Raw genomic sequence first — 24201 nt, 5'->3', positions numbered from 1 at the left:
ATGTCTTTTTCTGACTTCACTCAGTATGATAATCTCTAGGTCCATCCAAATTGCTGCAAATGGCAGTATTTCATTCTTTTTTATGGCTGAGTAATAGTCCATTGTGCATATACACCACGTCTTCTTTACTCATTCATCTGTCAATAGACATTTAGGTTGCTTCCATGTTGACTATTGTGAATAGTGCTGCTATGAACATTGGGGCACATGTATCTTTCTGCATCATGGTTTTCTCTGGATAGATGCCCAGGAGTGGGATCACCAAATCATATATGGTAACTCTATTTTTAGTTTTTTAAGGAATATACATACTTTTCTCCACAGTGACTACACCAGTGTATATTCCCACCAACAGGATAGGGTGGTTCTTTTTTCTCCACACCCTCTACAGCATTTATTGTTTGTAGTTGGCCCTTCTAGGTGGTGTGATGTAATACCTCGTTGCAGTTTTGATTTGGGTTTCTAATTATTAGTTATGTAGAGCATCTTTCCATGTACCTATTGGCCATCTTTATGTCTTCTTTGGAGAAATGTCTGTTTAGATCTTCTGCCCTTTTTTGATTGAATTATTTTTTTTATTAAGATGTATGAGCTATTTGTATATTTTGGAAATTAATTCCTTGTTGGTCACATCATTTGCAAATATTTTCTCCCATTTTATAGGTTGTCTTTCAGTTTCGTTTATGGTTTCTTTTGCTGTGCAAAAGCTTTTAAGTTTAATTAGGTCCCATTTATTTTTGTTTTTATTTCCATTACTCTAGGAGATGGATCCAAAAAGATCCTGTTGTGATTTTTGCCAAAGAGTATTCTGCATTTGTTTTCCTCTAGGAATTTTATAGTATACCATCTTACATTTAAGCTTTTAATATATTTTGAGTTTATTTTTGTATGTGGCATTAGAGAATATTCTAATTTTATTCTTTGACATGGAGCTGTCCAGTTTTCCCAGCACCACTGTTGAAGGGACTCTTTTCTTCATTGTATATTCTTACCCCCTTTGTTGTAGATTAATTGACCATAAGTTTTTTTTTTCTGGGCTTTCTATCCTATTCCAGTGATCTATATGTTATTTTTTGAGCCAGTATCATATTGTTTTGATGACTGTAGCTTTATAGTATAGCCAAGAATATAATTTAGTCATGCATGCATTTATTCTTCAGCTGAGGTATTTGACAAATATTTTTGTATAACTATCACGTGCCAAGTACAAGATAAGTGAGATAGACAGAGCTCTGTCCTCACAGAGTTTTTATTCCCTCGGGGGACATAGGCATTTTGCATAGGCTTATAACTGAGAGCTCTTTCCCTTAAACTTCACAGCTGGTACTTGGACAAAGAATCTGACTATCCTTATCTATGGAAGATCTACAGTTTGGATACACATCACTTACAGTCATCCTGACAAGAATGACAAGAATAGCACCAAACTACTCTCACCCATCTGATCTGTGATGACAAATGCAAAAACTCACTCCCTAAAACACCATCCTTCCCCAGAAAGATTGTATGCATAAAGAAAGTATGGACTTAGGAATCAGAACTGATTTTATTATTATTATTATAGTTGATTTACAATGTTGGGCCAATTTCTGCTGTACAGCAAAGTGACCCAGTCATACATATATACACATTCTTTTTCTCATATTATCTTACATCATGTTCTACCCCAGAAGATTGGATATAGTTCCCTCTGCTATATAGTAGGACCTCATTGCTTATACATTCTAAATGTAATAGTTTGCATCTACTAACCCGAAACTCCCAGTCCATCCCACTCACTCCCCCCTCCCCTTTGGAAACCACAAGTCTCTTTGTTGTGAGAAAGACATGAATTTTAAATACTGATCTACTCTTAGTATCTATTGGTTGTGTAATACTATGTAAGTTGCTTCACCCCTCTGCAGCTCCTCATGTATACAAAATTTCCTCATCTATAAAAAGGAAGTGATCATGCTGTTTCATAGGGTTATAAAGGATTAAATGAGATAATGGAGGCAATGCACTCAACACAGTTCCTGACCCACCACAGTGCTCAAAATACATCAGCAACTTTTCTTTTTCTACCACTCCCTCTTCTGTTGTTAACACTGGCAGTTCCATGGCTAGTACCTTTGAAGAAATTACTGCGTTTGGGAAACTGAAAAGAGGCACCTTAGGCAGGTGATCTGGTCACAAAACCTCCAACCACTTTCCCTTTTATTTCCTGGGATTGTTTTTTTTCTTGAAAGCTACTTTCTTTGCACACTTATTACTATCTTAGAGTCTGCCCCCTGGCGGTCATGGCACACAGTACAGTTTAGTCCACAAAACTTTCCCCCCATCTGTGTTTGATTAACTTTCAGTGGCGCCTCTTGGCCTAGTCACAACAGATTTTTATCTCAACAGAAAAATTAAACAGGAACAACTGTGAACGAAGTTAATAAGATTGATTCCTTAACATGAAGGTTAATCCTGGCTGAACACTCACATCACATACACATGCACATGCATGCACAATACAAAATCACAATGCCTGGGCCCCACCCCAGGCCAGTTGAATCTGAACCTCTGGAAAGAGGGTCTTCACATGGAGGGTTTGCAGAGCTCCCCAGGTGATCCTGATGTACAGCCAGGATTTAGAAGAATGAAAACTCTATTAGAACTTGATGAATGACAAATGACAGCAAAGATTATCCCCTTGAAGGCAGCCCTCCCAGAACCCTCCACATTCTGTGGAGATGCTGTCCAGGCTCAAAATGGTTTTGGTCTTCTCTTGAGGCGTTGCTTTCAGATCACATGGCATATGTTTTGGAATAATCTCAGTACAGGCAAATTTTTGTCTTTTGACAGTGGATTTGAGTGAGTTTGAATAAAAATCCTAAAGTGATTTCTAAAATCAAGCCAGCTGACACTGCTGGGCCATTTTTCATGATTAGCAGGGTAAGACCATTTTTGGTCAAAAACAACATATGGCCAAGGGGATGGATTTGTCTCGTGCGCCTCATAATTGACACAAAAAGCAATTCCAAAAGAGGGCCACAAACATTTTTATTAGTAACAGCTGTATTGGAGCCGGTGTGCTGCTCCCCAAAGTACCGTCTTTAAAAGGCAATGTTCATCTGGACATGTGACGTCCGATGGGACTATTAAAAATTCTGCCTCATTACTTAAGGGTCAAACCTGAATTTAGAATTGAAAGGGGGAAAACTGGTGGGAAGGGTTAGACTGGGGTAGCCCTGGGTTTTATGGAACTCTGTAAATGATCCAACACTGCCAGAACTCAGTTTGTCCATTCCAGGTTAGCAGAGCAATGGCCAGCCCAGGAGCTGCTGAGGGTCTCAGTCCAGGAGCACCAGGACCCTCCTCAGGAAGCTCCATGGCTAAGTGAGGTGACTGAACATTGCACTGTGATTTTCGCTTGCCCTCTGAACCCTCATGATGAAAATTTCCAATGTGACATCAGGTAAATCCTAACTGGTGAGAACAAGGCACTGGTGAACCTGCATCATCAACCATAAACCAACTGGACTTTATTTCCAACTCCAATATTTTGCAGTTATTGTCTTTCCCAGGTGAGATTTTATTCCTTTCTTCTGCCTCCTTAATCTAATGTGAAGAATAACCATTGGGCCCTCCTGACTGGAGTCTCCTGTCTGGAGTCTCCTATCTCTGGGGCAGTGTCTTCCAATGCATATTCCAAAGAACACTGGTTTTCTAGTTCACTGGTTTCCTAGTTCACACTGGTTTGTTCATTCATTTATTCAGTACGTATTTGTTGAGCACCTTGTGTGTTCTCAGCAGTAGATCCAGGTTTTGTGAGGCCTAAAGCTTATAACAATTATGGAGGTCCTCTTGAAAGAACAGAGACCTGTGAACACAAAATCAGATATGGGAACTCAGAAGAGCCATCCTGAAGCTTAAGTTCCATTACTCCACAGGGCTTTTGTGAACAGTTCCAGGCACAATTCTGGGGCTAGCATCATGACTAAAACAAAGGTTTGCCCTTGTGAAGAGATAGAAATAAGAGCTAGAAATTAATAGAACTTAGCAGGGGAAAATTCCATGGATATGTTTGAGAAGAGCTAAACAAAATTAAACAGATTTCTTCAGTTTAGGGCTTCCCAGAGCCATTAAGATGCTGATATGCCCATGACTCTCTAAGAAAGGATCTGTGTTTGCATCATTCCCCAGCTTTATTTATCAGAGAATTCTTTTGTGAAGCATCCTTGTGGACCAAATTCTGTGAAACCCACTTTGGAGAGATCCTCCTCTGAAACGTATCAGAAGCTTAGGGCATGACATCATTTGTCATCTGCCATGAAACAAAATAACATCTCTAGTTCCATCCATGTTGCTGCAAATGGCATTATTTTTGTTCTTTTTTTATGGCTGAGTAGTATTCCATTGTGTGTATATACCACATCTTCCTAATCCAATCATCTGTCAATGGACATTTAGGTTGTTTCCATGTCGTGGCTATTGTGAATAGTGTTGCAATGAACACGTGGGTGCATGTGTCTTTTTCAAGAAAAGTTTTGTCTGGATATATGCCCAAGAGTGGGATTTCTGGGTCATATGGTAGTTCTATTTGTAGCAACATGGATGGAACTAGAGACTCCCATACTAAGTGAAGTAAGTCAGAAAGAGAAAGACAAATACCATATGATGTCACTTATATCTGGAGTCTGATATACATTACAAATGAACCTTCCCACAGAAAAGAAAATCATGGACATGGAGAACAGACTTGTGGTTGCCAAGGGGCAGGGGGAGGGAGTGGGATGGATTGAAATTTGTGGTTAATAGATGCAAACTATTGCCTTTGGAATGGATAAGCAATGAGACTGCTGCTATATAGCACTGGGAACTATATTTAGTCACTTATGATGGAGCATGATAATGTGAGAAAAAAGAATGTATACATGTATGTGTAACTGGGTCACCTTGTTATACAGTAGAAAATTGACAGAACACTGTAAACCAGCTATAATGGAAAAAATAAAAATCATTATTAAAAAACAAACAGGGTCCCCTTGTTGTTTGGGAAAAGCATTTGGTTCCTGTGCCAATGAAATATTTTAAATCATTTCTCATTATTGTCATTTTCTAACTCCTCTTTTAGTGTCTTAGGCATTTGGAACACATCTCCACTGCTTCCAACATTTCAGGCTATAAATCTCAAAATACATGTTTCGAAACCTTTCCCATCCGGCCTTGGATTTTACATAGCATTGGTTCCGCTTAAAGTAACAAGAATTCACCTTATGAGGGATTCTCAAATTTAGAAATGCAAAATACCAGGACACCTCGTGGCTTTAAAATCATCTGTTATCCTCCAGAATCACAGAAGAGTCAGCATTCGGGGTCATAAATCTGCCTTCGCACCTCCCTTCAACCCCTCCAGCAGGGTGAGAAGGCTCTTGTGTGGGGCCTTGCTTTCCAGTGGTAAGAATTATATTTGTCTCGAGTGCTGGTTCCAGAGACATCTGTGATGGCAGCCCATCCAGCTCTGTTCTCAGGGAGCTAACTTTAGCAGCAGATTCTGCATCTGCTGGTGGAGTTTGACACAGCATATGTTTTCCAAAGCAGCCCTTCCCAATAGCTGACTCCCTTCTTATGTGAGGACATTTAATATATCCTGAGAACTAATCATCTCCCCCTCTTCCCAAACGTTTAAGCTATTTTTAATTTCATCCAGTTTCACAAGCAGTCAAGTCTGGAGCCCTTCTTCTGATTTCAAAATAAATAGAAAGAATTTCTGTGACTCACAATAGATTTTACCTCTGGGCGGGCCAGCAAATTTATCCACACCTTTCTCCAAATAAAGTCATTCTCTCATATGCTTCCTGACATACTTGTTAACCCTTTAACCTCTTGAAGGGATTAAATGCATGTGACCCACCATTGTGGTGGTTAGTAAATATGTCCACAGTTTCTTCGACATGTCTCTCTTCAAAAGGTGGAGCCTAATAACCCTCACACTGTGTGTGGGCTGGACTTGGTGACATGCTTCTGACAAAGTATAGCAAAATGACAGCATGTGACTTCCAAGGCTGGGTTACAAAAGACCCTGTGGCCTCTTCTGTTTTTTCTTGGATTATTCACTCTGGGGAAAACTAGCTGCCACATAATGAAGATATTCAGGCAGATCTATGAGAGGTCCACATGGTGAGGAACTGAGGATTTTGCCCCCGGCCTTGTGAGTGGTCCATCTTGACTTGGACCACATGCAAGTCTCTGAGACAGAATCACTCAGCTAAGGTGGTCCCAAATTTCTGATCTACTATATGAGATAAATGTTTATTGTTGATTTAGGCCATTAAGGTTTGGGGTAATTAGTTATGCAGCAATAGGTAACTAATACAACCTCTTAAAAGTTCTTTTATGATGTCCCAACTGCACTCCCCAAGGTACTTGTCTCTTCTGTCTGAAACATTGAGGATGGATTGGCCAGGAGAGTAAGTACCTCAGTAATGGGAAGGATGTCCATGGGCTTTACCCTGTGGGTAAAATTAAGTCTTATTAATATAGTGGAGCTAGCTTCTACTTGCCCCAAGGCCTGCTTTCAGGATTCTCAGCCCCCCTAGGAAGGTAAGGAGTGTCCCCAGAACTGCTGGTTTAATCCTATCTGCTTCCCACATACCATACAGCTGCCACTGCTCATCTCCAAGGCCCATTTATTTTTTTATTTTTTTATTTTTATGACTGCACCCATGGTATATGGAAGTTCCTCAGCCAAGGATTGAAAGTGAGCCACAGCTGTGACCTCCAGCTCAGCTGTGGCAATGCTTGATCCTTTAACCCATTGCACCAGGCCAGGGGTCAAATCCGCAGTGACCCAAGCTGTTGCAGTCAGATTCTTAACCCACTGTGCCACAGTGGGAACTCCACCAAGGCCCATCTTCATGCTTCCCCAGATCACTGCCCAGCTGCCATCACTGTCCACTTCTTGGCTACTGAGTCACACACTGTTAGTGTCTTTTAGGTGTCTCAAAGCAGTGTTAGGGCTCCTCAAACTTGATGCGCACAGCTTTGCTTCTCAGGGAGGATGCTGCCACTAGGGTGATACCTGCTGGCTGCAGCCTGCCCATCAAAGAAAGACCACCACTTGCTTTTGACCCCTGGAGCCCTATTGCTGAACTTGGCTAATCCTGCCTAACACTTTGTTTTTCAATGTAGATTCTCTCCTAGACCCAGCAGGGCCTTTCTTGCATTTCTTTCTAAGACTTCATTTTTTTAGAGCAGTTTTAGGTTCAGAGCAAAATTGAGAGGAAGGTAGAGATTTCCCAAGTACCTGCTGCCCCACACATGTACAGTCCCCCTATTATCAACAATTCTCAGCATCTGATGGCAGGGTCTGGGGAAGGGGCGGTAGGCACCATGTTGGGCCACGAAGGTGGCAAGAAGAAGCCTCTGAAGCAGCCCAAGAAACAGGCCAAGGAAATGGACAAGGAAGATAAGGCATTCAAGCAGAAACAGGAGCAGAAGAAATTCGAGGAGCTAAAAGCAAAGGTCATGGTGGGGAAAGGCCCCTTGACCACAGGCAGAATTAAGAAATCTGGCAAAAAGTTAACTGTTTGTTGTGCCTGAGACAATGATGATTCCACTCCTGTTTAAACATCTGGATTCCCTGCTATAACATCTTTTGCCACCTATAGCTAGAATGAAGTGTTGTCTTGGAGCCTATTGTACATTTAAAAATAAACTTTTGTAAAAAAAAAAATTCTCACCAAAGCAGTGTATTTGTTACAGCTGATGTACCTACACTGACACATCATAATCACTCAAAGTTCATAGTTTATAGCAGGGTTCACTCTTGGTATTGTACATTCTGTGGGTTTGGATAAATGTATAATGACATGTATCCATCATTATGGCATCATACAGAGTATTTCCACTCCCCTAAAATTCCTCTGTACATGTATTCATTCCTCCCCCTGCAACCTCTGGCAACCACTGATCATTTTACTGTCTCCATAGTTTCACTTTTTCCAGAATGTCATGTAGTTGGATTCATATAGTATGTAGCCTTTTTGGACTGTCTTATTTTACTTTGTAATGCAGTTAAGATTCCTCCATGTCTTTTTGTAGCTTGAAAACTCATTTCATTTTAGTGCCGAATAATATTCCATTTTCTGGATATACCACCATTTATCCATTCACCTACTGAAGGCCATCATGATTGCTTCCAGGTTTGGGGAGTTATGAAAAAAGCTGCTGTAAACATCTATATGCAGGTTTTTATGTGAACATAAGGTCCAGCTCCTTTGGGTAAACAGCAAGGAAAGGAACACGATTACTGTTAAGAGTATGTTTCATTTGTAAGAAGCTGCCAAACTGTCTTCCACAGTGGCTGAACTATCTTGCATTCTCACCAGGAATGAATGAGAGTTCCTGTTCCTTCACATCCCTGCCAGCATTTGGTGTTGTCAGTGTTCCAAATTCTAATAGGTTGTGTAGTAGTATCTTGTTGTTTTCACTGTCATTTTCCTAATGACATATGATATGGAGCATTTTTTCATATGCTTATTTGCTGTCCTTACATCTTGTCATGAGGTGTCTGTTAAGTTCTCTGGCCTTAACATTTTTTGAGTTGTTTGTTTGCATATTGTTGAGTTGTAGAGTTCTTTGTATATTTTGGATACTAGTCCTTTATATACTCTCCTGGCATTTTTAGTAACCACCAGCATCAGCAAACCCAATTAAGTCCATTAAACATTCCTCCATAAATATGAATCCTAGTCATTTATCTTTTCCTAAAATCTCCTTGTTCCCCAGAGCAGTAAACTAATTTTTTCTATGCGTGGGGAAGCTCAATTTTTAATCTTAACAGGCTCTTGGGAAAAAAACTAAGTGCACATGTGTATGTGTCAGTAGGAAGAAGCAGTGATTGGTTTTTTTGTTTTTTGTTTTTTCTGGAAAGTATGATGACTATATTTATAAATCACCAAAATCTTGGTTTTTCAGAATTCCCACAAATACATTGTGCAGCATACTAGCCCTGCAGGATTTTGGGGGTAGGGTGGGACTCTGTGATCACCTTTGGAAAATGCCAAAGCTAAGGCACTTCTCTGCTGTTGGACTTCTTCAGGCCTTTAATATGCTCATGTTCCCGATGAATCAAACCTAAAATAAAGGTTTGGATTGGGTGCGTGAGCTATGTTTCCCAAAATCACTTCACCGGAAACCATCCCATGGAAATAGTGTTGCACAGAACATACATTATAAAATGCTGGGTGAGACCTAATCCCCCCTCCCAAAACAGAATGAAGCAAATTCAAAAACTCTTTAACATGCTGCCTGTCCTAGATCACCCAGGTCACTCAATTGCTCCCAACAAAAGTCATAAGAGTGTGCAGGGAAAATCGTTCCTTAAAGACGTAGTTCTGAGATCCAAAGTATCTTAACACCAAAATAAGGTTGTTAGTCTACTTTCTTTCCAAGGACAGGAGAAAGACAAGGGTGCTCAGTCAATATTTGTTGGTAAGTCAAATCCAAATTCTCTCTCAGTCACTGAACTAGGACCAAGTTCTCCCACCTTAAGCCCCTGCTGAACACTAGGATGCCAGTCATCACAGTCGAGGCCCACATCCCATCCCTCCCGGTCAAAACACCTCCGTAAAGAAGCGGGGAGGGAGGAAGGGGAGGGAGAAAAAAAACTTTATTCTTTCAACATTGACCCATTTTGTTCAGGTCTAACAACTCAAAAGCAGCAGAGTCATTGAAACACGGATTGTAAAACTATAACACTCCTCAATTACTTCTTGTTGGCCAGACAAGCAAACCTATTATTTGACAATGCATCATGCTCCAAGATAGTAAACTTTATCATACAGAGGTCATGAGAAAAAGACCACAGGTACAGTTTGCTAACCTCCACTAGATAATTTTTCACAGTTATCATCCAAGCACTGTAAAAGCACAAAAGATATGTTATCTTCGGGCTCAGTTTATTATAACGTGTGGGTGAAACTCCCTATAAAACCACTTACTAGGTAACTGTTGCACGTTCTCCTGCACAGAAAGTCAAATCAGTAAAACATCTTTTTGACAGTGTCTTTTTAAGTGTCAGGAATAAAAGGACGTGCTCTTAAAGGAAAGGTAGCACACATTTATCACCCCCCTCACTTTCCCACACGTACACACACAGATCCCATCGCCTCTCTGCATGCCAGAGACACTCAAAAGAATCCTTCTCAGTAGTCTCATTTCTTTTAGAGCTGAGTATTTCACAGCAGAATTGTTCCTGGATAAAGCGGCAAGTAACATTAACTCAAGATACTATAGGTGCCAACATTTCAAGTACTAGTCATGGTATTTTTTTCCCCTAGAGTCATAATATTGAGTAAGACCCAGGAAATACAAAATAAAAGGGTGATGGATTCCCTCAGAAAATGCTCTCAAGAGTCTCAAATTTAATATTAGAGCCTAAGAGAGGTCATCTAACTCTCGCTTGAAACTTGGATTTTTTAAAAGAGCTTACCTTTCTCCCATAGCAATGTCTTCATGGTCCCTGGGGACACATCTGAGGTTGAGGTTGAGGGGGTAAGTCCTGGATTAAACTCCTAGATGTATAATGACATCCCAGGAAACTCAGGGTTCACAACCCTATCCCCAAAAGGAAAGACAAAGAGTGTGAGATGGGGAATTCCTCCCAGAATGCAGTTCTCTTTGGAGTTCACGTCCCCCAATAGTCCAAGTCTAAGAGCTTCATTCATTACCCACCCATTCAAGGGAAGGAAGCAGTTATTTATTTATTTTACCTATTTTTTTATTACTCAAATGAATTTATCACATCTGTAGTTGTATAATGATCATCACAATCCAATTTCACAGGATTTCCATCCCACAACCCAAGCACATCCCCCCACCCCCCAAACTCTCCTCCAGAGACTGTAAGTTTTTCAATGTCTATGAGTCAGCATCTGTTCTGCAAAGAAGTTCAGTCTGTCCTTTTTCCAGATTCCACATGTCAGTGAAAGCATTTGATGGTGTCTCATTGTCTGGCTGACTTCACTTAGCATAATTTCTAGGTCCATCCATGTTGCTAAAAATGCTGGTATTTCGTTCCTTTTAATGGCAGGAAGCAATTTTTTAGATTGATACATACAAAAGTGGGTTTTTTTTTTCAAAGGAAACTGACAAATTTGGGGGTTAGTCATACCTCCCCACAAAAATCTGCTGAATAAATATTGAGGGGCTTATATGTTCCCAACCCAAAATAGGGTGTATGAGGGAGTTCCCATCGTGGCACAGCAGAAACAAATCCGACTAGGAACCATGAGGTTGCGGGTTCAATCCCTGGCTTCGCTCAGTGGGTTAAGGATCCGGTGCTGCCGTGAGCTGTGGTGTATGTAGGCGGGCAGGAACAGCTCTGATTAAACCCCTAGCCTGGGAACCTCCATATGCCGCGGGTGCAGCCCTCAAAAGACAAAAAGACAAAAAAAATAGGGCATATGAGAAAATCAAAAGACATAGACTATGTAGTCCCCATGCTTGAAAATTGTATAATTTTGTTGAAGAGATAAGACTTTTATGTAGAGGACAAAGAACAATCAGCAAAATGTTAAAATGATTGTCTTCTGGCTAAAATGTTTCTTCATTACTAAAATATGCTTGGGAGCCAACAAAAAGGTAGGGATAGAGTTCCTTTACCTGAAGCCTAGCTCAAAAAATCAACTCAAGAACATGAAATACAGCCGTGAATCATTAAGGCTAAGCAAAGCCTCATCTCCAAGTAATTTTCCTATGTCCAGCCATATCAAAAGACCTTGGATTCTTCTAGTGAGTTTTTCATGTATTCAACATTCAGTCATTCAACAGACATGTATGGAGCCTTCTCTATGGGTTGGGTACCTGGGATAGAGGAGTAAAAGCCCTAGCCCATGCCCTCCCAGAGCTACAGAGGTTAGGCATGGGATCTATTCTGCACCTAGGGTAATCATCCAGTGGGAAATGTAAAAGCAAGTGGATCACAGAAAATTTCTCAAAGGAAAATGATACCTGAGTTGAGGTATGAAGGTGAGTGAGTGATAGCCAGTTGGAAAAGGGTGAAGGAATAACATTCAGCACATGCAAGGCCCAAGAGGCTTGGGAAAGCTTGGTGCAGTCACAGGCTTGGCTTAATTGGAGAAATAAGAAGAGTTCAGAGCAAAGATCATTTTTAGCTAACGGATCTGGGGAGGCCTCATGGAGGAGGTGAGGTTTGGAACAGAGCCTTGGAAAAGGAGAATTTGAGTTAGATGAAGTAAGGAGATGGGGGAGGGCAATGTTCCAGTATTCCATAGCTTTCCTGCACATTGCCTGGCATGAATAGGTGCTCAAAAGGCATTATTAAATGTTGAAGAAGTAAATCGAGGTACCCAGGCGGAAGAGCAAGCTCAAAGTATGTTTGGAAAGGTGAATAGTCTGATTTGTTGGAAGCATAGAATCCTTATAGAGAAGACATAGGAGATAAAGCAGGAAAGGTAGATTGAGGCCAGATTTAAAAAGGTTTATCTCTTGGTTAAGAGATGTGAGGAAAGACACTAAGCAATGGAAATCCATCAGTGAATTTTGAGCAAGGTAATGGCAAGATCAAAATGCACTAGAGATCATCTGGTGGGATGAAGGGAAGGGGGGCCAAAGTCCAGAGGCCAATTTAGATGCTAGGGATGTGATCCAGAATGAAATAATTAGGTGCCTGGCTAGGTGGGGGCAGGAGGAAGAGAAGAAACAGTGCTCCAAATGTTGTAGGTAGACTCTGTGTTCCAGATATCTAATGTTGCACAACCTCCCACCCCGAAACTTAACGGCTGAAAACAGCACTCATTTATTTATTTTTTTTTTTTTGTCTTTTTGATATTTCTTTGGGCTGCTCCCAGGGCATATGGAGGTTCCCAGGCTAGGGGTCCAATTGGAGCTGTAGCAGCTGGCCTATGCCAGAGCCACGGCAACACAGGATCTGAGCCGTGTCTGCAACCTACACCACAGCTCACAGCAACGCCAGATCATTAACCCACTGAGCAAGGGCAGGGACCGAACCCGAAACCTCATGGTTCCTAGTTTAATTCGTTAACCACTGCGCCACTACGGGAACTCCCAGCACTCATTTATATTGTGCTTAGACATATGTAATTTGGGCAGGGCTCAGTCAGTGGGGAAGGCTCGCTCATCTATGCTCCATGCAGCCCCAGGGCAGCTTACTGAGGGCCAGGGGACTCTCTTCCCAGACTAGCCCTTTGGTGCTGGCAGTCTCTGGGAGCTCAGCTAGGGCTCAGGGGTGGGAATCCTCAGTTTCTTTCCATATGGTCCACATATTATGCCTGGGCTTCTCCACAGCACGGTGGTTGACTCCAGGAGTGAGCAACACAGAGAAATAGGCAGAAGCTGTATGTCTCTTATGACCCAACCTCAGAAGTCACACATCATCCCTTCTGCTATTCTCTGTTAACTGAAGCCGACACAAAGGCCCCCCCATTCAAGAGGGAGCGTAGACTTCACCCTGTAAGGGGAGAGTGCAAAGTCCTGGAAATGCACACGGGATAGGAACTGTTGTAGCCTGTAATGAGTTGAATGGTGTCCTTCCAACATTTATGTCTACACATGCTTTGGAATGTGACCCCATTTGGAAATAAGGTCTTTGTAGAGGTAATGAAAATGAGGGCCCTAAATCCAATGATTGATGTCTTTACAAGGGAAATGATATACAGACACCAAGGAGACAGACACAGAAAAACCGGCCATATTGAAGGCAGAGGCAGAGATTGGAGTCATGGGGCCACAAGCCAAGGAATGCCAGGGCCACCTGAAACTACAAGAAGGAAAGCTCCTCCCTAGAGCCTTTGAGGGAAGATCAGCCCTGGTGACAGCTTGATGGGACTTCTGACCTCCAAAACAGTGAGAGAATACATTTCTATAGCTTGGAGGCACCAAGTTTGTGAATGGCAGCCCTAGAAAATGGATTATGTGGCCTTCTTGGCAAATGCCATCTGCCACACTTGGTGACTTGAAGATTGGAGTCTAGTCTTGAAACAACATCAGGAGGAAGAGCACCCAAGAGGGGTAGGTTCTAGTTTCGTGATTTGCTCCATGGAGTTTGTCGGGAGCAGCAAATCCAGGATGCTGTTGGTTTGAAATGTGGGACTGTTGCTTAGAGGACTAGACTGGGACTGGAGATGCAGTCTGAAAATCCTGGCCATTGGCAAGAAGCTCGGCACAAAGTCAGACATCCTCTGCATTACCACTTCCTCTTGGGGCTGAATCAGGTGACCGCACATGTTTCTGTGCTTTAATTATTTATAGTGCACAGTCTAAAGTGGTGTTCAACCAGCCTAATGACTCGGGGTGATTGAATCAAAGGGGAAGGCGATTCAAGCTCTACATGGAGAGTTTCTAATAGACTTCTCTGGAGTTTACAGCTGAAGGGAAGAACCGCTCCCTCTGCTTTCTAATAGACTAACAAACCTCTCTAAATCTTCTTCTGAGACCCCAAAGGCACCCGCCAGTTGCTCTTTCATTCGAGAGCCAAAATGAGTACAATAAGTTTTGTGGCTGGCACAGATGAAATTAGGAATTTGTTAGTGAAATGTTCTATACGCTGGTTTTCCTGACAACCCTCTCATGGTCGTTGATAGCAGTCCCTGATCAACCAGATGCCAATTAAAAGAGAGCAGCCGTTTCACTCATCCAAATATTTCCACTTTGCTCAAAATGGATTCCAAACAGTCCTAGGGTTCTTGGGGGTGCTTTACATCCTTTTTCCTAGCTAGACAGAATTTTAGGTTTTCTGTGGAAGGCTCTCACCCGTCACTGCAAAGCTCAAAAAGAAATCATGTCAGTTTATAGCTCCCCACCCCCACCACCACCCTTTGGTAGGGCATTTATTAATTTGGATTTCCTGGAAACTTGTGTCCCTCCTGGCTGGGCCGGGTAACGAAATCCCATTAAAGATAATGAATTTTTTCCTAAACTTTTTGGGCTGATCGTTTTCCTGAAAGGTGCAGAGGGAGAGAATTTTTTTTGCCAGGCACTAAGCTGAGACCATTGTGGATGAGTCCTTGGAGGATTCTTCGGGGATGAGAAGAAGATGGAGAGAGGGACCAGAAGGGGCTCCCCAGGGAGGAAAGTAGGAGAGGGTGGGGCCAGGGAGGAAGGAGAGAAAATGATGAGGGGTGGTGGCAGGAGAAAGACAGAGATCCCTTGCTACCATGAGACCATTGAAGGTTCTACCAGTGCTCCATGGGTTCTGAGAGTAGGCAAGCCAGAAAGCTGCACTGCACAGCTGAGCACTCAAGGGAGAGGGGCATCTGTGGGCTCCAGGAAGGCAGGACAGGAGCAAATGCTGGGCCCAGCGTAGGAAGGCTTGGGGCAGAGCCCAGAGAAGTTTCTGCCCCCTCTTCATCCTCCCAAATGAAGGCAACCCTCTCATAAGAACGTGGTGTTCAAGGGGAAAGAGAGGTTCAACCCCTTTCTATATCAGTCTCCAAATAAGGACTAATTTTTTTTTTTTTTTGGTGGTTTGCTAGTTGTAGTAGAAATTTAAGCCCACAGTTCTTCCAAGTTCTATAGAATAATAAAATTAATAAAACAGCTAACATTTAGTATTTCATATATGCTAAGAATTGTGTTGAGTAGTTTATACACATTGGCCGATTTGAATCTCATCATTTTTCTAAGAGATTGGTACTATTATTAGATGAGAGAACTAAAGCAGGGACAGGTTACAATATTTGCCCAAGGTCACTCAGAGCCAGGATTTGAACTAAGCTGTCCAACACCAGCGCCCTGGGCCATTGTAACAAACATTAGGAGGCATGTCATACTAAATAAAGTGAGCTAATTTTGAGATTCTTTACTGAGGGCCTCTGCAGAGGATGGAGCAGAGCTTACAGGATCCTACTTAAAGCTGAAAGGTCTTTAACAATCATTACTCCAATTCTGGGAAACTGAGGCAAATAGGGATGACTTGGCCAAGGTCACACAACTACTCTGTGGCAGAGCTGGGTCAGAATCAGAGCCACCTAACTCCCAGCTTCTTTCAAGGATGACTCACGCGTCAATATCACTGTCTCCTAAACCTGACCAGTAGGCCCGTCAACCCAGAAGCTGGGTGTGGAAACATCCAGGCATGCTGCCCCAGAGGGAGCAGAACACGAAGAAGAGATGGTCACAGGGGCCCGCAGAGCAGACAGCCGACAGAGCATCTTTGCTTTACCCTCACCTTCTGTGAATGCAGACCCCAAATCCCAGGTCTGTCATTGGGAACACAGAGGGAAACAAGAAGGAGTTGATGAACTGGCCCTCCAGGGGCTGGAAAGTCTATCTGAACAAATGGTGAAAGAATTGGAGCTGCAAAGAGAGCAGAGCTGCAGAAGGGCTTCTTATTTGTGTTAACAAAACAATCAAACCTTTCCTTAGATCCCTTTATGGCAGATTAAGCAGGCTTTGGGGGATCTGGGCATACCTGTCACCGAGCATTTGCATTTCACACTGCAAAAACCCTTTAGATTAACGACCTCCCTATCTGCAAGATATTCTTGTCTTAATAGTCGAGTTATGTGTAATACCAATCCCGCCAAGATTAAAGAGGAAAGAATTTCTGGTACGAAATTCTGCTAATGACTGACTAAGACATAAAATCTCACTGCAATAAATTAACGCGTGTCTTCTAATATGGACCTACTGATTTACTTGAGGCAAAATTGCTTCAGAACCACACACCTGGGCATCATAGGCCCCCCCCTTAGAAATGGTGGGGTTTATATTTATGTTCAGCTGCAGTGAACCCTGAGGACAGCCATCTGGCACTGCAAGTACCAATAGCCCTGAAGAGGAGAGTGGCATTTCTGCAATACCTCAGTCAGTCATCTTGCAGGCAGTGTGCAACGGAGAGAAAAGGACACCCCCTTAGGGCCCTCACTGACACCCACACAGCCCACAATCCCCTTTACTGCCCTCTATGCACTAGATGTTTTTACCCAACTTGTGAGGATTACCTGCCTTGAAAAACAGTGCCAGATTCTGCAAGTGCTCTGTCAGGTTGTATAAGGCAGCACAGCATGGCAGGAGGCCAGAAGAGCCTGGCCCCTGGCGTGAGGATGCTGACCCTATGCTGACTTGGTTCAAATCCCAGTTCTGCTGCTTACTGTTCATGTGGCCTCCAACAATTGACTTCTCTAAGTCTTCCTTAGCTTCCCTACCTATAGAAAAGAGATAACCATGCCTGCATATGTCTCTTCAAATGGTTCCTAGCAGATGGAGAACTTCGAGACAGTCGTAGAGCTGGGCCCCGCTTCCTTCTAATTTTTCAGCCCAGGCCTCCATGCAGAGAAAACCGCTGACCCTCAAGGCTTACCTGTTACGTAGCACTCTTCCTAAGTAACTCCGAAGGTCATGAGCTGTGCAAGCTGCCCCTCTACTGAAGCATTTTTTAAGTCTTGAGCCCTACAAGGAGGGGGCTCCTTATCACTAACGAGCAAGCCTAGCCACCTGCCGATCATTAGCGCAGCCACACAACCCAGCAGGATCGCCACTGCCCCACTGCTTTGTAGTTTCCCAGGTGTGGGTGGTTTAAGTTCCTGCAGACTCCGGGGTTTCAGAATCTTGTTTCTTTTTGGTTCCACCGAGACCTTAGCCTGATGCCGATGGCATATAGTAGTTGCAAATGGAAGTCTGTCCATCAGCTTTTCGAACATGTGTTTAAGGGGCTAAACCCACAACACAGGACAGTGACCACCAGGAGTTTCAGAGGCTGGGCCTCATGTGCTTAAGGGAGCCTCTCCATCTGGATTTATCTGATCGGTCCTCATGATTACGAGGATTCCTGCTCCCCTCCCCCTCTGGAGTCTGGCTGAGGAGGGCATCTTTTCAGAATAGGAAGGGCCTTACGAATGCCCTGCTTCCCCTCTCCCTTGATTTTGACCCCTGAAGGAATGTCGAAGTTTGTGACGATGGGGCACTTAGCAGCCTGAGATTTGTTAGATAAATGGTAGTCCTGTGTAAGATGGTTATTGGCACTCCTGGAGCTTCCTCAAGGGTACTTCATTTGTCTACCCATCAGACTCTCTGGCAGGCAAGAGGGGAGCAGGTCTGGGATGAAGCTGACTCCTCTATCAGTTGCCTTTTCAAATACAACATCTTGAGTGTCTGTCCTTTAAGAGAGAGTGTGGAGGTTAAAGGTGGGCACCCTGTCTTGGGTACCAAAGGTTAAACTAACATTTTCCCACATCTTCCCATCACCCTACCCCCTCACTCTGCATGCACTCCTCTTCTGCAAGGCTCCAGAAACCACACACCATCCTGACTATTGTCTGCTAAGAGCCCACTCCCTCAAGACTTTCTCCTGGGCATTGCCAGTCATCTTTAATCTGAAGACTTGACTGGTAGTCTTAGATAATGAGCTCACCAGGCCCCAGCAGAAAGATTGGAATGCTATCCTCACTCAAACCCTGCCACACTCCCCTTCCTCTACTGCTCCCTAACCTAAGACTTTAACCAAGGGGATGGCCCAGTGATATGCTTCCTGGAGATTTTCATTCTGCTGTTCAAAGTTCATAATTGTTATCACCAGAATATTTACAACAGCATGCACTGAGTTTCCTGCATTCCTGTTTAAAAAACCAAGTGACCCTAAGTCCCACAATAAAATACTTTTTCTTGTTTTGATTTATCTTGTTGTGGCAGGCTGAATTCTAAGATGTCCCCCAAAAATTCTGCTCCCTGGTGTACACCCTTGGGTGCAGGCAGGACCTGTGAATATGATGGCCTCTATTCCTGTGAAGGTTGCCTTATATGGGCACAAAGGATTTTGCAGGTATAACTAAGGTTTCTAATCAGTTAACTTTGAGTTAATCAAAAGGGAGATTATCTTGGATAGACCTGACCTAATCAGCTGAGAAATGAAAAGAAACAAGAAGCAGCCACAGACATTCTTCTGCTGGTCTGGTAGAAAACGAACAGCCATGCTGTGAATTGCCTATGGAGGGAGCCATGTAGATTGGACCTGAGGGCAGCCTTAGGAACAAAGAGCCACCCCTGCCATAGCCAGCAAGAACACCGGGCTCAGTCCTACAGTGATAAGGAGCTGCATTCTGTCAATAACCTGAACGAATGTGGAAGAGAACCCTGGGCCCCAGATGAGAACACAGCCCTGCCAGGACCTTGATTTCATCTTTGCAAGAGACCCTGAGCAGAGAACCCGGCTATTCTGTACCCTGACTTCTCCCCCACAGAAACTGTGAGATAAGAAATGGGTATAGTTTTATGCCACGGAGTGGGGAGTAATTTGCTGCATAGCAAAAACCTAATACACTCACCTGAGGCTTCTCCATATCACATCCGTTTTAAGGTGGGGCATAATGTAAGCCTGGCTCTGTTTAGCTTGACCATCTTTAACCTTCTCTCCGCCCTGAAATACTTCTCTGCATCTCTTCATTTTTGACTTAGAACTCTCTTTATCTCTTTACCAATAGGCCCTCTCAAGTCTTGGCTCATTATACTACTTTGAAACTATTGTTAAATACCCAGTCCATCGAGAAATCGTCAGCATTCTAGGCCACTGTGACCTGCTAGGTGCCCTGTGTGAGGCCCAGCATCAGCACCTGCATCTTGGCACAGCTTTGTTTTTCTCTACCTATTTGTTTCCACAAAACTCCTCAAGAAGCACTACTATGGAGTCCCCACAATTAGAGATTGCAAAGTTCTCTTGGCTATATCCTTTGAAGATATCCAGGGGCTCATGTGTCTTCGAGTTCTACACAAGATACACTTGGCAGAAATAGTAACTGGTATTCTTAATTACAGCAAAGTATTTGAGTGAATGACACCAAACATGAGCACAGTAAAAGTCCTCTACTGATTCAGAGGCATCCACACAAATGAGGTTTTACACTACTTGCTTTAGATTGCAGAAAGCTTCTCTATGACTGGCACAAGAGTGTGATTAGTAGTTTATGAATGAATGAACAAAACATTTTACTCAAGCAGCCATAGAATTAAGGGCCAGTAAGGAAGGTACCTAATTAAAGACTCGCATTCATGGTTCTTTACCTCTTGAGCAAATTGTGTGTCACCCATTCAAATTGTCAGTAATATTAGTTACTGTTTTTGCTTAGTTGTTTTAATTTTTTAAAAAAAGTGTCTGTGTGTAATCCCACTTAACTGAGGGGGGAAGATATGCTAACTTCTCTCTGCATATACCCTTAGGGAGAACAGCTAGCTAGCCCTCAAGGTATAACAAAGACTCTGGAGGTGACAGACACATCCACTGTGGTGAGCAAAGCACCTTAGAGAAAATAATTGGCCACCCAAATATTGTCCCCACAAAATTCCAATCTAAAGTGATAGCAAGCAACTTGAAATTTCTTTATAAATATTTTGTAATTCTCCAAATTTGGAAACAATCTAAATATCCATCAACAGAGGATGAGTTAAATAAACTATGGTATATCCAAATGGAATAATATGCAGTCATTAAAAATAGTAGAAAAGATCTATTACTTACGATCAAAGGATTTCACAACATATTGTTAAGTAAAAGAAAAGCAGGTTAGAAAACAGTATTTACAACATAAGTGTTAGGGGAAAAAGGCCAGAAGATTATATAACAAATATGCTCACCATGGTCATCTTTGGGGAGTGAAGGTTCTAGGTGGGATGACTATATTTCCTGGTCTGCTTGGGACAGTCTATTATAAGAGCATGCCCATTCACTCTCAAAAGTTTCTATTTATATGATAAATGTTAGCCAAGCAATTGGTAATTTTACTTTATTCTTATACTTTTGCATTTTAGCATGCCTTTCTTTTTATCATCAAGAAGATAGCTATTTTAATTTTGACGGGGAGAAAAAGCATTTTATAATATTCATTTCTTAGTCATTTACACTGCCCTTCCCCAGGTTAATCCAAAGCATGTGTTTTGGTTCAATTCATTGAAGCTGCCTAAACACCTGGCACCATGCCAGGCACAGGAGGTCCAAGAATGGATTCAGTGCTTGTCAGAGCTTGGCGCCACTGACACTCACTGTCCACATCCCAGGCTAAGACTTGTTGTGCATCACTGCCTTTACCCCTCACAACAACTCGATGAGATAAGCACTGTGGTTATTTCCCTCTTAGACGTGAAGAAGGATCAGAAAGGTTAAGCTATTTGCTCCAGGTTGCACAAGCAGAATTTAGAACCAAGCTGTCTGCTCCAGAGCCCATGCTCCTAATTACTGGAGTATACAGTGTGCGGGCGGTGGGGGCAGGCAGCCAATGGCAGTTGGTCAGCAGAAGCCTTACCCCCTACCATAGGAAAGGCCTGTGACGGCAGTGTGCAGAGAGCCAGGAGCCAGCCAGGTGTGGGGAGTTGGGGGCGTGAGTAGAAAGAGGAGGTGGAGAGTGCGAATGAGGGGGCATTCCAAGCAGAGGCAATAGGATGAGTATTTGGTGCTGGAGTAATGTGGAGTTGGTGATGTGCACCAAAGGGCAAGGGGAGGATGGTGAGCAGGGCCCGCCCACACATGGTGCTGGAGGCCTTCTGGAAAGGGAATGGGAGGGGCAAAGCCGTTCTGGGGGCGGTCAGTGAGCCTCCACCACGAACTGGCAAGACCATCTACTGTGAAGCTGTTGATTTAAGCTTCAGGGCCCACCCTTGGCAGCGGCCTCTTCCAAGGCCCGTTTTTAATTTTGTATGCATCATTTTGTAATCGTTTTCTGAGGAAGCCCCCTCCCCAAACTATTTAAGCTTCTGACCCCCAAAACCTAGATCTTCCCCCTGTGAATGGTAATTGTTTTTTTGTGCCACCTCCCATTCCCAGCCCTTTAGTAAAAGTCATCTTCTTTAAATTCCTCTTTTGATTTTAGTTTCTCTTCCTCTTTTTTTTTTTAAATACCTTGTTTTTCTTCATATCCTAATCTATTCTTATCTTCTTGTTTTCATTTGCCACCTAGTTATATTTGTTACTGTCAAACTTCTGCTGCATTTCATACCATTCCTCTCTCTCTGCTGTACCTCATAATATTTTAAAGTGTAAACAACACAGAGTCTGGTGAAATGGAAGTAGGAGAAGGCTGTATAGACCCCATCCGCCATGTAGCAGGGCCCTCTGCTGGCAAAGCCCCCGCCCGGCCCCTTCTGCCCTTTGGTGCCCAACCTCTGACCAACTTCTCTTCTTTTGGGGCTCCTCCTTTCCTTCTCACCATCTATCCCCAAATTTTCTGTTAATTTACTTTCCCTCTGACTCTTTCCTCTGACAAGTCCTAAGTTGCCATCCCCAGATCCTGTCTTTCCTCCAAAATCAAGCTTTGTCTTCTTTTCAGTGTGGCACCCACTATGCACTCTGGCAAGTCAAGTGATTAACACAGTGTTCCCAAGATACGTGGCCCTTGGGGGAAACTTGAGATGGGTGCTGAGGAAGCAGAAAGGTATAATCCAGTGTGTATGTACTTTGATGGCATACGTAGGTCAATATGCAAATCTCACCCCCAGATTCTGCTGCCTGAACTTTCATCCTCAGTGTTGAAGCTCATGAATTTTATCATTATCTGGGTCCTTTCCACCCTCCCCTAGCCCATACCTTCTGAACCTCTGGCAGCACCCTGGCTTAAATACTTAGAATCAATGACCACATGTCCAAAAATACAACCAAGTAAGTGTCCCTATTAACAGATTAGTTTATACAGTCACCTTACATTTCAGAATATAAACTCCTTGGGGAAAGTGACTAGTTTGTCTTCTTTTTCTGTCTAGTGCTGGAACTAAGTAAGTGTTATATAAATGAGGACCCCCGATGGTAGAGTACAGCCTCAAAATGTGTCTTTCATGGTTCTTACTCACTTTACCAGTCATCCCACTTCCTGCATGGTCCACCCCTCTCCCTCTCCACCACTAGCTTGGAGAATGTGCCTTCCTTTGCCTACAGCTCCATGTTCTCACCAGTCAGAAAAGCAGGCCAAAGAGCAGAAAAGACATAAAATTGCCTTAATAACAAGTTCTAGGCCATTGAATCTCTCAGCAGGGTCAAACACTATTCCATTTCTGAGCACATTTTTCACCCTCTCAAGTCAAAGCAACCAAACAAATGACCAAGGTCCACACTCTGATGTCAGATCAGTCAATAGCTATTAAGGGTCTCACTTAAAAACTGGCCAGTTGGTCCACAGAACTGGCAGGATTCTTGCTCAGGCTGCTGAAGATCAACTTTAGTACATGTATCATGATGCCTCATTGGTTATAGTTAGAAAGATGTGTAAACAGAAAGGTCATGAGTGTCATCCAGGGAAGGTCAGCCCCTGAGCCTTCAAGAGACCTCATGGCTTAGATGGTCTTTATAAATACCAGCCCAAGACTCTCAGCCTCTTAAGTATTTGAAAATGAACTTAACAAATCCAGAGATGATCAGACTTTCAGTGGTAAACTGCAGCTAACTAAACTCACAAGAGACTGAACTATAAATCAGAATACCAGTATTCTTCTTTTTCCATGGTTTATCTCTTTCTAGAAGCCAGAAAGTTCCAGTCCCCCAAGCCAATTTCCACCCTTTCCCTATATCATGCTGGACTAATAATCTGGAGGTTACTTGGTAAAATAGAAGCAGAGCTGGGTCAAATGGTTACTTTATGTTTCACTTCTCAAGGAACTGCCGATCTGTTTTCCAAAGTAGCTGCACCCATTCCCCCAGCAGTGCATGAGAGTTCCAATTTCTTCTTATCCTTGCCAACACTTGCTATTGTCAGATTTTGTTATTATAGCCATCCTACTGAGTGATAGCCCATGATTTTGATTTGCATTTCCCTAATTTTGAACATCTTTTCATGTACTTACTAGCCATTTGTATATCTTCTTTGAATGGGGTTGTCTATTCACATCATTTTTAATTGGGTTGTCTTTTTATTATTGAGTTGTGAGAGTTCCTTATATATCCTATATACAAATCCATTTATCCACTATACATTCTTTTTTTTACATGTGGGAATGGTATTAAAATATTAAAGCAGTCAGTCTCTTTGTAGTATTTCCATAGTTCAAAAACTCAAGATTTTTTCCTTCTTTAATATTTCTGTCATTGAAATAATTTTGTAACACTGTATGTATATATGTCATTCTTTCCTCTCCACAGCCAAAAGCTAGCATTAAAGCAATGGTGAATCTTACAGTCGATGATGATCCATTAAAAGGCAGCTTAAGATCATCCCTAGGTAGTTATAATTTTGTAGACGGAAGGGGAAGTACTGGTGGAAAGAATGAAAAACTAGAAGA

General features: G+C 42.7%; 1 long non-coding RNA gene and 1 pseudogene across 1 annotated transcript; one reads left to right on the top strand and one right to left on the bottom strand.

Annotated features, from left to right (window-relative positions):
- LOC110260007 lies at positions 3011-23723 on the bottom strand. Its single transcript, XR_002342705.1, has 3 exons — positions 17315-23723; positions 10463-10587; positions 3011-3847 (listed from the first exon to the last, which is right to left on the bottom strand). It is a non-coding gene; the product is annotated as an uncharacterized LOC110260007 (long non-coding RNA).
- LOC110260006 lies at positions 6779-7702 on the top strand (annotated as a pseudogene).

The sequence above is a fragment of the Sus scrofa genome, chromosome 3, assembly GCF_000003025.6.
Source record: "Sus scrofa isolate TJ Tabasco breed Duroc chromosome 3, Sscrofa11.1, whole genome shotgun sequence".
In the NCBI taxonomy this organism is placed as follows: domain Eukaryota; kingdom Metazoa; phylum Chordata; class Mammalia; order Artiodactyla; family Suidae; genus Sus; species Sus scrofa.
The sequence above is the reverse complement of the archived record's forward strand: the minus strand, read 5'-3'. Positions and strand labels throughout refer to the sequence as shown.